General features: G+C 40.9%; 1 protein-coding gene across 5 annotated transcripts in view; it reads left to right on the forward strand.

Moving 5' to 3' along the window:
* The window catches only part of LOC123752204 (serine/threonine-protein phosphatase 6 regulatory ankyrin repeat subunit C-like), a 726,197-nt gene that overhangs the window by 259,040 nt on the left and 452,231 nt on the right, over window positions 1-14,926 (forward strand). The window lies entirely within an intron of this gene.

Below are 14,926 nucleotides of genomic sequence, written 5' to 3' on the forward strand. Positions count from 1 at the left end.
AAATATGGCTCAAGGGTCGAATTTGGGGTGTTTGGGATATTTTGAAAACTGAAGGGAGGGTTTGGGCAAAATGTGATCCATCACCGCTTTCAGTAATTTTCATATTTTCAGTTTAAAAATTCGTTATTTCAAACTGCGAATACCTGCAGAGAGCCAAAATTTGGCTTCAAAATATGGCTCAAGGGGTCAAATTTGGGATGTTTGGGATATTTTGAAAACTGCAGGGATGTTGCCAAACCCCCCCCCCCCCTGCAGTTTTCAAAATATCCAAAACATCCTCAATTCGACCCTTGAGCCATATTTTGGAACCAAATTCTGGCTCTCTGCACGTATTCGCTGCTTAAAGTATGACTTTTTTTACCGAAAATATGCCAATTACTGAAAGCGGTGATGGGTCACATTTTGCCCAAACCCCCCCTGCAGTTTTCAAAATATCCCAAACATCCCAAATTCGACACTTGAGCGATATTGTGGTGCCAAATTCTGGCTCTCTGCACGTATTCACAATTTGAAGTAATGAGTTTTTATACCCAAAATATGCCAATTACTGAGAGCTTAGATGGGTCCCATTTTGCTCAAACCCCTTCTGCAGTTTTCAAAATATCCCAAACATTCCAAGTTCGACGCTTGAACCATATTTTGGACCCAAATTTTGGCTCTCTGCACGTATTTGAAGTTTGAAATTACGACTTTTTATAGCGAAAATATGCCAATTACTGAGAGCAACGATGGGACATATTTTGCACAACCCCCACCCCCCCCCCCATGCATTTTTCAAAATGTCCCAAACATCCCAAATTCGACCCCTGAGCCATATTTAGGAGCCACTTTCTGGCTCTCTTCCAGTATTAGCTGTTTAAAGTTATTACTTTTTTTTACCGAAAATATGCCAATTACTGAAAGCGGCGATGGATCACATTTTGCCCAAACCCCCCCCCCTGCAGTTTTCAAAATATCCCAAACATCCCACGTTCGATTCTTGAGCCATGTTTTGGAGCCAAATTCTGGCTCTCTGCACGTATTCGCAGTTTGAAATTACTACTTTTTATACCGAAAATATGTTAATTACTGAGAGGAGCGAAGGATCACATTTTGCCCAACCCCCCCCCCCCCTGCAGTTTTCAAAATATCCCAAACATTCAGAAATCGACGCTTGAGCCATATTATGGAGCCAAATTCTGGCTCTCTGCACGTATTCACAGTTTGAAATTACATCTTTTTATACCGAAAATATGCCAATTACTGAAACGGCGATGGATCACATTTTGCCCACACCCTCCCAGCAGTTTTCAAAATATCCAAAACATCCCAAATTTGACGCATGAGCCATATTTTGGAGCTAAATTCTGGCTCCAAAATGAGTTGCGAATACGTGCAGAGCCAGAATTTTGCTCCAAAATATTGCTCAAGCGTCGAATTTGTAATGTTTGGGATATTTTGAAAACTGCAAAGGGGGGGGGGGGGTTTGGGCAAAATGTGACCCATCTTCGCTCTCAGTAATTGGCATATTTTCGGTATAAAAATTAATAATTTAAACTACGAATACGTGCAGAGAGCTAGAATTTGGCTCCAAAATATGAATCAAGGGTCGAATTTGGGATGATTGGGATATTTTGAAAACTGCAGGGGGATTTGGTCAAAATGGGACCCATCGCCGCTCGCAGTAATTGGCATATTTTCGGTATAAAAAGTCGTAATTTCCAAATTCGAATACGTGCAGAGAGACAGAATTTGGCTGCAAAATATGGCTCAAGGGTCAAATTTGGGATGTTTGGGATATTTTGAAAACTGCAGGAGGGGTTGTGGCAAAATGGGACCCATCGTAGCTCTCAGTAAATGGCCTATTTTCGATATAAAAAGTCGTAATTTCAAACTGCGAATACGTGAAGAGCCAGAATTGGGCTCAAAAATATGGCTCAAGGGTCGAATTTGGGATGTTTGAGATATTTTGAAAACTACAGGGGGAGTTTGGGCAAAATATGACCCATCGCCGCACTCAGTTATTGGCATATTTTCGGCATAAAAAGTCGGAATTTCAAACTGCGAATACGAGCAGAGACCCAGAATTTGCCTCCAAAATATGGTTAAAGCGTCGAACTTGGAATGTTTGGGATATTTCGAAAACTGCAGGGAGGGTTTTGGCAAAATGTGACCCATCGCAGCTCTCAATAATTGGCATAATTTCAGCATAAAATTCGTAATTTCTAACTGCGAATACGTGCAGCGAATCAGAATTTTTCTCCAAAATATGGCTCAAGCGTGGAATGTGGGATGTTTGGGATATTTTAAAAACTGCAGGGAGGGTTTGGGCAAAATGTGACCCATCGCAGCTTTCAGTAATTGGCGTATTTTCGGTATAAAAAGTAATATTTTCAAACTGCGAATACGTGCAGAGAGCCAGAATTTGGCTCCAATATATACCTCATGGGTCGAATTAGAGATGTTTGGGATATTTTGAAAACTGCAGAGGGGGTTTGGGTAAATTGTGACCCATCGCAGCTCTCAGTAATTGGCATATTTTCGGCATAAAAATCGTAATTTCAAACTTCGAATACGTGCAGCGAATCATAATTTGGCTCCAAAATATGGCTCAAGCGTGGAATGTGAAATGTTTGGGATATTTTGAGAACTGCAGGGAGGGTTTGGGCAAAATGTGAACCATCGCCGGTTTTAGTAATTGACATATTTTCGGAATAAAAAGTTGTAATTTCAAACTGCGAATACGTGCAGAGACCCAGAATTTGCCTCCAAAATATGGTTAAAGCGTCGAACGTGGAATGTTTGGTATATTTTGAAAACTGCAGAGGGGGTTTGGGCAAAATGTGACCCATCGCAGCTCTCAGTAATTGGCATATTTTCAGTATAAAAAGTCGTAATTTCAATCTGCGAATACGTACAGTGAATCAGAATTTGGCTCCAAAATATGGCTCAGGCGTGGAATGTGGGATGTTTGGGATATTTTGAAAACTGCAGGGAGGGTTTGGCAAAATATGACCCATCGCAGCTTTCAGTAATTGGCATATTTTCGGTAATAAAAAGTAGTATTTTCGAACTGCGAATACGTGCAGAGATCCAGAATTTGGCTCCAAAATATACCTCGAGGGTCGAATTTGAGATGTTTGGGATATTTTGAAGACTGTAGGGGAGGGGGGGGGGGCAAGATGTGACCCATCGCAGCTCTCAGTAATTGGCATATTTTCGGCATAAAAATCGTAATTTCAAACTACGAATACGTGCAGCGAATCAGAATTTCGCTGCAAAATATGGTTAAAGCGTCGAACTTGGAATGTTTGGGATATTTTGAAAACTGCAGGGAGGGTTTTGGCAAAATGTGACCCATCGCAGCTCTCAATAATTGGCATAATTTCAGCATAAAATTCGTAATTTCTAACTGCGAATACGTGCAGCGAATCAGAATTTTTCTCCAAAATATGGCTCAAGCGTGGAATGTGGGATGTTTGGGATATTTTAAAAACTGCAGGGAGGGTTTGGGCAAAATGTGACCCATCGCAGCTTTCAGTAATTGGCGTATTTTCGGTATAAAAAGTAATATTTTCAAACTGCGAATACGTGCAGAGAGCCAGAATTTGGCTCCAATATATACCTCAAGGGTCGAATTAGAGATGTTTGGGATATTTTGAAAACTGCAGAGGGGGTTTGGGTAAATTGTGACCCATCGCAGCTCTCAGTAATTGGCATATTTTCGGCATAAAAATCGTAATTTCAAACTTCGAATACGTGCAGCGAATCATAATTTGGCTCCAAAATATGGCTCAAGCGTGGAATGTGGAATGTTTGGGATATTTTGAGAACTGCAGGGAGGGTTTGGGCAAAATGTGAACCATCGCCGGTTTTAGTAATTGACATATTTTCGGAATAAAAAGTTGTAATTTCAAACTGCGAATACGTGCAGAGACCCAGAATTTGCCTCCAAAATATGGTTAAAGCGTCGAACGTGGAATGTTTGGTATATTTTGAAAACTGCAGAGGGGGTTTGGGCAAAATGTGACCCATCGCAGCTCTCAGTAATTGGCATATTTTCAGTATAAAAAGTCGTAATTTCAATCTGCGAATACGTACAGTGAATCAGAATTTGGCTCCAAAATATGGCTCAGGCGTGGAATGTGGGATGTTTGGGATATTTTGAAAACTGCAGGGAGGGTTTGGCAAAATATGACCCATCGCAGCTTTCAGTAATTGGCATATTTTCGGTAATAAAAAGTAGTATTTTCGAACTGCGAATACGTGCAGAGATCCAGAATTTGGCTCCAAAATATACCTCGAGGGTCGAATTTGAGATGTTTGGGATATTTTGAAGACTGTAGGGGAGGGGGGGGGGCAAGATGTGACCCATCGCAGCTCTCAGTAATTGGCATATTTTCGGCATAAAAATCGTAATTTCAAACTACGAATACGTGCAGCGAATCAGAATTTCGCTGCAAAATATGGTTAAAGCGTCGAACTCTGAATGTTTGGGATATTTTGAAAACTTCAGGGGGGGTTTGGGCAAAATGTGACCCATCGCAGCTCTCAATAATTGGCATATTTTCGGCATAAAAATCGAAATTTCAAACTGCGAATACGTGCAGCGAATCAGAATTTGGCTCCAAAATATGGCTCAAGCGTTCAATGTGGGATGTTTGGGATATTTTGAAAACTGCAGGGAGGGTTTCGCAAAATGTGACCCATCGCAGCTTTCAGGAATTGGCATATTTTCGGTAATAAAAAGTCGTATTTTCAAACTGCGAATACGTGCAGAGAGCCAGAATTTGGTTCCAATATATACCTCAAGGGTCGAATTTGAGATGTTTGGGATATTTTGAAAACTGCAGAGGGGGTTTGGGTAAAATGTGACCCATCGCAGCTCTCAGTAATTGGCATATTTTCGGCATAAAAATCGTAATTTCAAACTTCGAATACGTGGAGCGAATCATAATTTGGCTCCAAAATATGGGTCAAGCGTGGAATGTGGGATGTTTGGGATATTTTGAGAACTGCAGGTAGGGTTTGGGCAAAATGTGACCCATCGCCGCTTTCAGTAATTGGAATATTTTCGGTATAAAAAGACGTAATTTCAAATCGCGAATACTTGCAGAGAGCCAGAATTTCGCTCCAAAATATGGCTCAAGGGTTGAACTTGGGATGTTTGGGATATTTTGAAAACTGCAGGGGGGGGGGGGGTTTCGGCAAAATATGCCGCATCGCCGCTCTCAGTAATTGGCATATTTTCGGTAATAAAAAGTAGTATTTTCGAACTGCGAATACGTGCAGAGACCCAGAATTTGGCTCCAAAATATGGCTAAAGCGTCGAACTTGGAATGTTTGGGATATTTTGAAAACTGCAGAGGGTGTTTGGGCAAAATGTGACCCATTGCAGCTCTCAGTAATTGGCATATGTTCGGTATAAAAAGTCGTAATTTCAATCTGCGAATACGTGCAGCGAATCAGAATTTGGCTCCAAAATATGGCTCAAGCGTGGAATGTGGGATGTTTGGGATATTTTGAAAACTGCAGGGAGGGTTTGGCAAAATATAGCCCATCGCAGCTTTCAGTAATTGGCATATTTTCGGTAATAAAAAGTAGTATTTTCGAAATGCGAATACGAGCAGAGAGCCAGAAATTGGCTCCAAAATATACCTCGAGGGTCGAATTTGAGATGTTTGGGATATTTTGAAAACTGTTGGGGAGGGGGGGGCAAGATGTGACCCATCGCAGCTCTCAGTAATTGGCATATTATCGGCATAAAAATCGTAATTTCAAACTGCGAATACGTGCAACGAATCAGAATTTGGCTCCAAAATATGGCTCAAGCGTGGAATGTGGGATGTTTGGGATATTTTGAAAAGTGCAGGGAGGATTTGGGCAAAGGAGATCCATCGCCGTTTTCAGTAATTGGCATATTTCCGATATAAAAAGACGTAATTTCAAACTGCGAATACGTGCAGAGAACCAAAATTTGGCTCCAATATATGGCTCAAGGGTCGAACTGGGATGTATGGGATATTTTGAAAACTGCAGGGGAGTTTGGGCAAAATATGACCCATCGCCGTACTCAGTTATTGGCATATTTTCGGTATAAAAAGTCGTAATTTCAAACTGCGAATACGTGCAGAGACCCAGAATTTGCCTCCAAAATATGGTTAAAGCGTCGAATTTGGAATGTTTGGGATATTTTGAAAACTGCAGGGGGGGGGGGGGGGTTTGGGCAAAATGTGACCCATCGCAGCTCTCAGTAATTGGCATATTTTCGGCACAAAAATCGAAATTTCAAACTACGAATACGTGCAGCGAATAAGAATTTGGCTCCAAAATATAGCTCAAGCGTGGAATGTGGGATGTTTGGGATATTTTGAAAACTGCAAGGAGGGTTTGGCAAAATATGACCCATCGCAGCTTTCAGTAATTGGCATATTTTCGGTAATAAAAAGTCGTATTTTCAAACTGCGAATACGTGTAGAGAGCCAGAAATTGGCTTTAATATATACCTCAAGGGTCGAATTTGAGATGTTTGGGATATTTTGAAAACTGCAGAGGGAGTTTGGGTAAAATGTGACCCATCGCAGCTCTCAGTAATTGGCATATTTTCGGCATAAAAATCGTAATTTCAAACTTCGAATACGTGCAGCGAATCATAATTTTGCTCCAAAATATGGCTCAAGCGTGGAATGTGGGATGTTTGGGATATTTTGAGAACTGCAGGGAGGGTTTGGGCAAAATGTGACCCATCGCCGCTTTCAGTAATTGGCATATTTTCGGTATAAAAAGACGTAATTTCAAATTGCGAATACTTGCAGAGAGCCAGAATTTCGCTCCAAAATATGGCTCAAGGGTTGAACTTGGGATGTTTGGGATATTTTGAAAACTGCAGGGGGGGGGGGGGTTTCGGCAAAATATGCCTCATCGCCGCTCTCAGTAATTGGCATATTTTCGGTATAAAAAGTCGTAATTTGAATCTGCGAATACGTGCAGCGAAACAGAATTTGGCTCCAAAATATGACTCAAGCGTGGAATGTGGGATGTTTGGGATATTTTGAAAACTGTAGGGGAGGGGGGGGGTTGGGCAAGATGTAACCCATCGCAGCTCTCAGTAATTGGCATATTTTCGGATTAAAAATCGTAATTTCAAACTGCGAATACTTGCTGAGAACCAAAATTTGGCTCCAAAATATGGCTCTAGGGTCGAACTGGGATGTTTAGGATATTTTGAAAACTGCAGGGGAGTTTGGGCAACATATGACCCATCGCCGCACTCAGTTATTGGCATATTTTCGGTATAAAAAGTCCGTAATTTCAAACTGCGAATATGTGCAGAGACCCAGAATTTGGCTCCAAAATATGGTTAAGCGTCGAACTTCAAATGTTTGGGATATTTTGAAAACTGCAGGGGGGGGTTTAGGCAAAATGTGACCCATCGCAGCTCTCAGTAATTTGTATATTTTCGGCATAAAATTCGTAATTTCAAACTGCGAATACGTGCAGCGAATCAGAATTTGGCTCCAAAATATGGCTCAAGCGTGGAATGTGGGATGTTTGGGATATTTTGAAAAGTGCAGGGAGGATTTGGGCAAAAGGAGATCCATCGCCGTTTTCAGTAATTGGCATATTTTCGATATAAAAAGACGTAATTTAAAACTGCGAATACGTGCAGAGAACCAACATTTGGCTCCAAAATATGGCTCAAGGGTCGAACTGGGATGTTTGGGATATTTTGAAAACTGCAGGGGAGTTTGGGCAAAATATGACCCATCGCCGCACTCAGTTATTGGCATATTTTCGGTATAAAAAGTCGTAATTTCAAACTGCGAATACGTGCAGAGACCCAGAATTTGCCTCCAAAATATGGTTAAAGCGTCGAACTTGGAATGTTTTGGATTTTTTAAAAACTGCAGGGGGGGTTTGGTCAAAATGTGTCCCATCGCAGCTCTCAGTAATTAGCATATTTTCGGCATAAAAATCGTAATTTCAAACTGCGAATACGTGCAGCGAATCAGAATTTGGCTCCAAAATATGGCTCAAGCGTTCAATGTGGGATGTTAGGGATATTTTGAAAACTGCAGGGAGGGTTTGGCAAAATGTGACCCATCGCAGCTTTCAGTAATTGGCATATTTTTGGTAATAAAAAGTCGTATTTTCAAACTGCGAATACGTGCAGAGAGCCAGAATTTGGTTCCAATATATACCTCAAGGGTCGAATTTGAGATGTTTGGGATATTTTGAAAACTGCAGAGGGGGTTTGGGTAAAATGTGACCCATCGCAGCTCTCAGTAATTGGCATATTTTCGGCATAAAAATCGTAATTTCAAACTTCGAATACGTGGAGCGAATCATAATTTGACTCCAAAATATGGGTCAAGCTTGGAATGTGGGATGTTTGGGATATTTTGAGAACTGCAGGGAGGGTTTGGGCAAAATGTGACCCATCGCTGCTTTCAGTAATTGGCATATTTTCGGTATAAAAAGACGTAATTTCAAATTGCGAATACTTGCAGAGAGCCAGAATTTCGCTCCAGAATATGGCTCAAGGGTTGAACTTGGGATGTTTGGGATATTTTGAAAACTGCAAGGGGGGTGGGGGGGGGGTTCGGCAAAATATGCCTCATCGCCGCTCTCAGTAATTGGCATATTTTCGGTATAAAAAGTTGTAATTTCAAACTGCGAATACGTGCAGAGACCCAGAATTTGGCTCCAAAACATGGGTAAAGCGTCGAACTTGGAATGTTTGGGATATTTTGAAAACTGCAGAGGGGGTTTGGGCAAAATGTGACCCATCGCAGCTCTCAGTAATTGGCATATTTTCGGTATAAAAAGTCGTAATTTCAAACTGCGAATATGTGCAGAGACCCAGAATTTGGCTCCAAAATATGACTCAAGCGTGGAATGTGGGATGTTTGGGATATTTTGAAAACTGTAGGGGAGGCGGGGGGGTTGGGCAAGATGTGACCAATCGCAGCTCTCAGTAATTGGCATATTTTCGGCACAAAAATCGTAATTTCAAACTGCGAATACTTGCTGAGAACTAAAATTTGGCTCCAAAATTTGGCTCTAGGGTCGAACTGGGATGTTTAGGATATTTTGAAAACTGCAGGGGAGTTTGGGCAAAATATGACCCATCGCCGCACTCAGTTATTGGCATATTTTCGGTAAAAAAAGTCGTAATTTCAAACTGCGAATACGTGCAGCGAATCAGAATTTGGCTCCAAAATATGGCTCAAGCGTGGAATGTGGGATGTTTGGGATATTTTGAAAACTGCAGGGAGGGTTTGGCAAAATATGACCCATCGCAGCTTTCAGTAATTGGCATATTTTCGGTAACAAAAAGTCGTATTTTCAAACTGCGAATACGTGCAGAGAGCCAGAATTTGGTTCCAATATATACCTCAAGGGTCGAATTTGAGATGTTTAGGATATTTTGAAAACTGCAGAGGGGGTTTGGGTAAAATGTGACCCATCGCAGCTCTCAGTAATTGGCATATTTTCGGCATAAAAATCGTAATTTCAAACTTCGAATACGTGGAGCGAATCATAATTTGGCTCCAAAATATGGGTCAAGCGTGGAATGTGGGATGTTTGGGATATTTTGAGAACAGCAGGGAGGGTTTGGGCAAAATGTGACCCATCGCCGCTTTCAGTAATTGGTATATTTTCGGTATAAAAAGACGTAATTTCAAATTGCGAATACTTGCAGAGAGCCAGAATTTCGCTCCAAAATATGGCTCAAGGGTTGAACTTGGGATGTTTGGGATATTTTGAAAACTGCAGGGGGGGGGGGTCGGATAAATATGCCCCATCGCCGCTCTCAGTAATTGGCATATTTTCGTATAAAAAGTTGTAATTTCAAACTGCGAATACGTGCAGAGACCCAGAATTTGGCTCCAAAATATGGTTAAAGCGTCGAACTTAGAATGTTTGGGATATTTTGAAAACTGCAATGGGGGTTTGGTCAAAATGTGACCCATTGCAGCTCTCAGTAATTGGCATATTTTCGACATAAAAATCGTAATTTCAAACTGCGAATACGTGCAGCGAATCAGAATTTGGCTTCAAAACTTGGCTCAAGCGTGGAATGTGGGATGTTTGGGATATTTTGAAAACTGCAGGGAGGGTTTAGGCAAAATATGACCCATCGCAGCTTTCAGTAATTGGCATATTTTCGGTATAAAATTCGTATTTTCAAACTGCGAATACGTGAAGAGAGCCAGAATTTGGCTCCAATATATACCTCTAGGGTCGAATTTTGAATATTTCGGATATTTTGAAAACTGCAGGGGGAGTTTGGGCAAATGTGACCCTTCGCTGCTCTTATTAATTGGCAAATTTTCGCTATAAAATGTCGTAATTTCAAACTGCGAATACGTGCAGAGAGCCAGAATTTCGCTCCAAAATATGGCTCAAGCGTCGAATTTAAGATGTTTTGGATATTTTGAAAACTGCGGGGAGGGTTTGGGCAAAATGTGATTCATCGCCGCTTTCAGTAATTGGCATATTTTCGGTATAGAAAGACGTAATTTCAAACTGCGAATACGTGCAGAGATCCAGAATTTCGCTCAAAAATGTGGCTCAACGGTTGAACTTGGGATGTTTGGGATGTTTTGAAAACTGCAGTTGGGGTTTCGGCAAAATATGCCCCATCGCAGCTCTCAGTAATTGGAATATTTTCGGTATAAAAAGTTCTAATTTCAATCTGCGAATACGTGCACAGAGCCAGAATTTGGCTCCAAAATATGGTTAAAGCGTCGAACTTGGAATGTTTGGGATATTTTGAAAACTGCGAATACGTGCAGAGAGCCAGAATTTGACTCCAATATATACCTCAAGGGTCAAATTTGAGATGTTTGGGATATTTTGAAAACTGCGGGGGGGGGGGCAAAATGTGACCCATCGCCGCTTTCAGTAATTGGCATATTTTCGGGATAAAAAGACGGAATTTCAAACAGCGAATACGTGCAGAGAGCCACAATTTCGCTCAAAATATGGCTCAAGGTTCGAATTTGGGATGTTTGGGATATTTTGAAAACTGCAGGGGGGTTTCGGCAAAATATGCCCCATTGCCGCTCTCAGTAATTGGCATATTTTCGGTATAAAAAGTTGTAATTTCAAACGGCGAATACGTGCAGAGAGCGAGAATTTGGCTCCAAATTATGGCTCTAGCGTCGAAATTGGGAAGTTTAGGATATTTTGAAAAGTGCAGGGAGTGTTTGGGCAAAATGTGATCCATCGCTGCCTATAATAATTGGAATGTTTTCTGTATAAAAAATAGTATTTTCAAACTGGGAATACGTGCAGAGAGCCAGAATTTGGCTCCAAAATATGGCTCATGGGTCGAATTTGGGATGTTTGGTATATTTTGAAAACTGCAAGAGGGTTTGGTCAAAATGTGACCTATCGCTGCTCTCAGTAATTGGCATATTTTCGGTAAAAAAAAAGTCGTAATTTCAAACTGCGAATACGTGCAGAGAGCCAGAATTTGGTTCTTAAAAATTGCTCAAGCATCGAATTTGGGATGTTTGGGATATTTTGAAAACTGCAGGGAGGGTTTGGGCAAAATGTGATCCATCGCTGCTCTCAGTAATTTGCATATTTTCGGTATGAAATTCGTAATTTCAAACGGCGAATACGTGTTAAGAGCCAGAATATGGCTCCAAAATATGGATCAAGCGACGAATTTAAGAAGTTTGGGATATTTTGAAAACTGCTGGGAGGGTTTGGTCAAAATGTGACCCATTGGTAATTTCTGTCCTTGGCATATTTTCGGTATAAAAAGTCGTAATTTCAAACTGCGAATACGTGCAGAGAGCGAAAATTTGGCTCCAAAATATGACTCAAGGCTCGAATTTGGGATGTTTGGGATATTTTGAAAACTGAACGGGGGTTTGGGCAAATTGTGACCCATCGCCGTTCTCAGTAACTGGCATATTTTCGGTATAAAACTTGAAATTTCAAACTGCGAATACGTGCAGAGAGTCAGAATTCGGCTCCTACATATGGTTCAAGCGCCAAATTTGGGTTGTTTGGGATATTTTGAAAACTGCCAGGGAAGGTTTAGGCAAAATTTGACCCATCGCCGCTCTTAGTAATTGGCATATTTTCGGTATAAAAAGTCGTAATTTCAAACTTCGAATACGTGCAGAGAGCGAGAATTTGGCTCCAAAATATGTGTCAAGCGTCGAAATTGTGATGTTTGGGAAGTTTTGAAAACTGCAGGGAGTGTTTGTGTAAAATGTGATCCATCGCCGCCTATAGTAATTGGCATATTTTCTAAATAAAAAGTAGTATTTTCAAACTGCGAAAACGTGCAGAGAGCCAGAATTTGGCTCCAAAATATGGCTAAAGGGTTCAATTTGGGATGTTTGGGATATTTTGAAAACTGCAGGGGGGTTTGGGCAAAATGTAACCCATCGTAACTCTCAGTTATAGGCATATTTTCTGTATAAAAATTCGTAATTTCAAACTGCGAATACGTGCAGAGAGCCAGAATTTGGCTCCAAAATATAGTTCAAGCGTCGAATTTAGGATGTTTGGGATATTTTGGAAACTGCAGGGAGGGTTTGGGCAAAATGTGATCCATCGCCGCCAATAGTAATTGGTATATTTTCGGTATAAAAAGTCGTAATTTCAAACTGCGAATACGTGCAGAAAGCCAGAATTTGGTTCCAAAAAATGGCTCTAGCGTCGAGTTTGGGATGTTTGGGAAATTTTGAATACTGAAGTAGGGATTTGGGCAAAATGTGACTTATCTCCGAAGTCATTAATTGGCATATTTTCGGTATAAAAAGTTGTAATTTCAAACTGCGAATACGTGCCGAGAGCGAGAATTTAGCTCGAAAATATGGCTCAAGGGTCGAACTTGGGATGTTTGGGATATTTTGAAAACTGCAGGGTGGGTTTGGGCAAAATGTGACCATCACCGCTATCAGAAATTGGCATATTTTCGGAATAAAAATTCGTAATTTCAAACAGCCAATACGTGAAGAGAGACAGAATTTTGCTCCAAAATATGGCTCAAGGGTTGAATTTGAGATGTTTGGGATATTTTGAAAACTGCAGGGGGGGGGTTTGGGCAAAATGTGACCCATCGCCGCTCCCAGTAATTGGCATATTTTCGGTATAAAATTCGTAATTTCAAACTGCGAATACGTGCAGAGAGCCAGAATTTGGCTCCAAAATATGGCTCAAGCGTCGAATTTAGGATGTTTGGGATATTTTGAAAACTGCTGGGAGGGTTTGGGCAAAATGTGATCCATCGCTGCTCTCAGTAATTTGCATATTTTCGGTATAAAAATTAGTAATTTCAAAAGGCAGAGAGCCAGAATTTGGCTCCAAAATATGGCTCAAGCTTCGAATTTAGGATGTTTGGGATATTTTGAAAACTGCTGGGAGGGTTTGGGCAAAATGTGACTCATAGCTACTTTCTGTCATTGGAATATTTTCGGTATAAAAAGTCTTAATTTCAAACTGCGAATACGTGCAGAGAGCGAAAATTTTGCTCCATAATATGGCTCAAGGCTCCAATTGTGGATGTTTGGGATATTTTGAAAAGTGAACGGGGGTTTGGGCAAAAAAATACCTATCGCTGCTCACAGTAATTTGCATATTTTCGGTATAAAAAACGAAATTTCAAACTGCGAATACGTGCAGAGAGCCAGAATTCGGCTCCTACACATGGTTCAAGCGCCGAATTTGGGATGTTTGGGATATTTTGAAAACTGCTGGGGAAGGTTTAGGCAAAATTTGACCCATCGCCGCTCTCAGTAATTGGCATATTTTCGGTATAAAAAGTCGATATTTCAAACGGCGAATACGTGCAGAGAGCCAGAATTTGGCTCCAAAATATGGCTCAAGCGTCGAATTTAAGATGTTTAGGATATTTTGAAAACTGCAGGGAGGGTTTGGGCAAAATGTGATCCATCGCCGCTTTCAGTATTTGGCATATTTTCGGTATAAAGAGTCGTAATTTCAAACTGCGAATACGTGCAGAGAGCCGAATTTGGCTCCAAAATATTGCTCAAGGGTCGAATTTTGGATGTTAGGATATTTTGAAAGCTGCAGGGGATGTTTGGGCAAAATTTGACCCATCTCTTCTCCCAGAAATTTGCATTTTCTCGGTATAAAGAGTCGTAATTTCAAACGGCGAATACGTGCAGAGAGCCAGAATTTGGCTCCAAAATATGGCTTAAAGGTCGAATTTGGGATGTTTGGGATATTTTGAAAACTGCAGGGGGTTTGTGAAAAATGTGACCCATCCCCACTCACAGTAATTGGCATATTTTTGCTATAAAAGTCCAAAGTTCAAAGTGCGAATACGTGCAGAGAGCGAGAATTTGGCTCCAAAATATGGCTTAAAGTTCGAATTTGGGATGTTTGGGATATTTTGAAAACTGCAGGGGGATGGTTTGGCCAAAATGTGACCCATCGGCTGCTCTCAGTAATTGGCAAATTTTCGGTATAAAATTTTTAATTTCAAACTGCGAATACGTGCAGAGAGCCAGAATTTGGATCCAAAATATGCTCAAGCTTTGAATTTGGGATGTTTTGGATATTTCGAAAACTGTAAGGGGGGTCTGTGCAAAATGTCACCCATCGCCGCACTCAGTAATTGGCATATTTTCGCTATAAAAAATCGTAATTTCAAACTGCGCTATCGTGCTGAGAGCCAGAATTTGGCTCCAAAATATGGCTCAAGCGTCGAATTTGAGATGTTTTGGAAATTTGAGAACTGCAGGGAGGGTTTGGGCAAAATGTGATCCATCGCCGCTTTCAGTATTTGACATATTTTCGGTATAAAAATCGTAATTTCAAAGAGCGAATACGTGCAGAGAGCCAGAATTTGTCTCCAAAATATGGCTCAAGGGTCGAATTTGGGATGTTTGGGGTATTTTCAAAACTACAGGAGGGTTTGGGCAAAATGTGATCCTTCGCCGCTTTCAGT

Source organism: Procambarus clarkii, chromosome 5 (genome assembly GCF_040958095.1).
Source record: "Procambarus clarkii isolate CNS0578487 chromosome 5, FALCON_Pclarkii_2.0, whole genome shotgun sequence".
Lineage (NCBI taxonomy): Eukaryota > Metazoa > Arthropoda > Malacostraca > Decapoda > Cambaridae > Procambarus > Procambarus clarkii.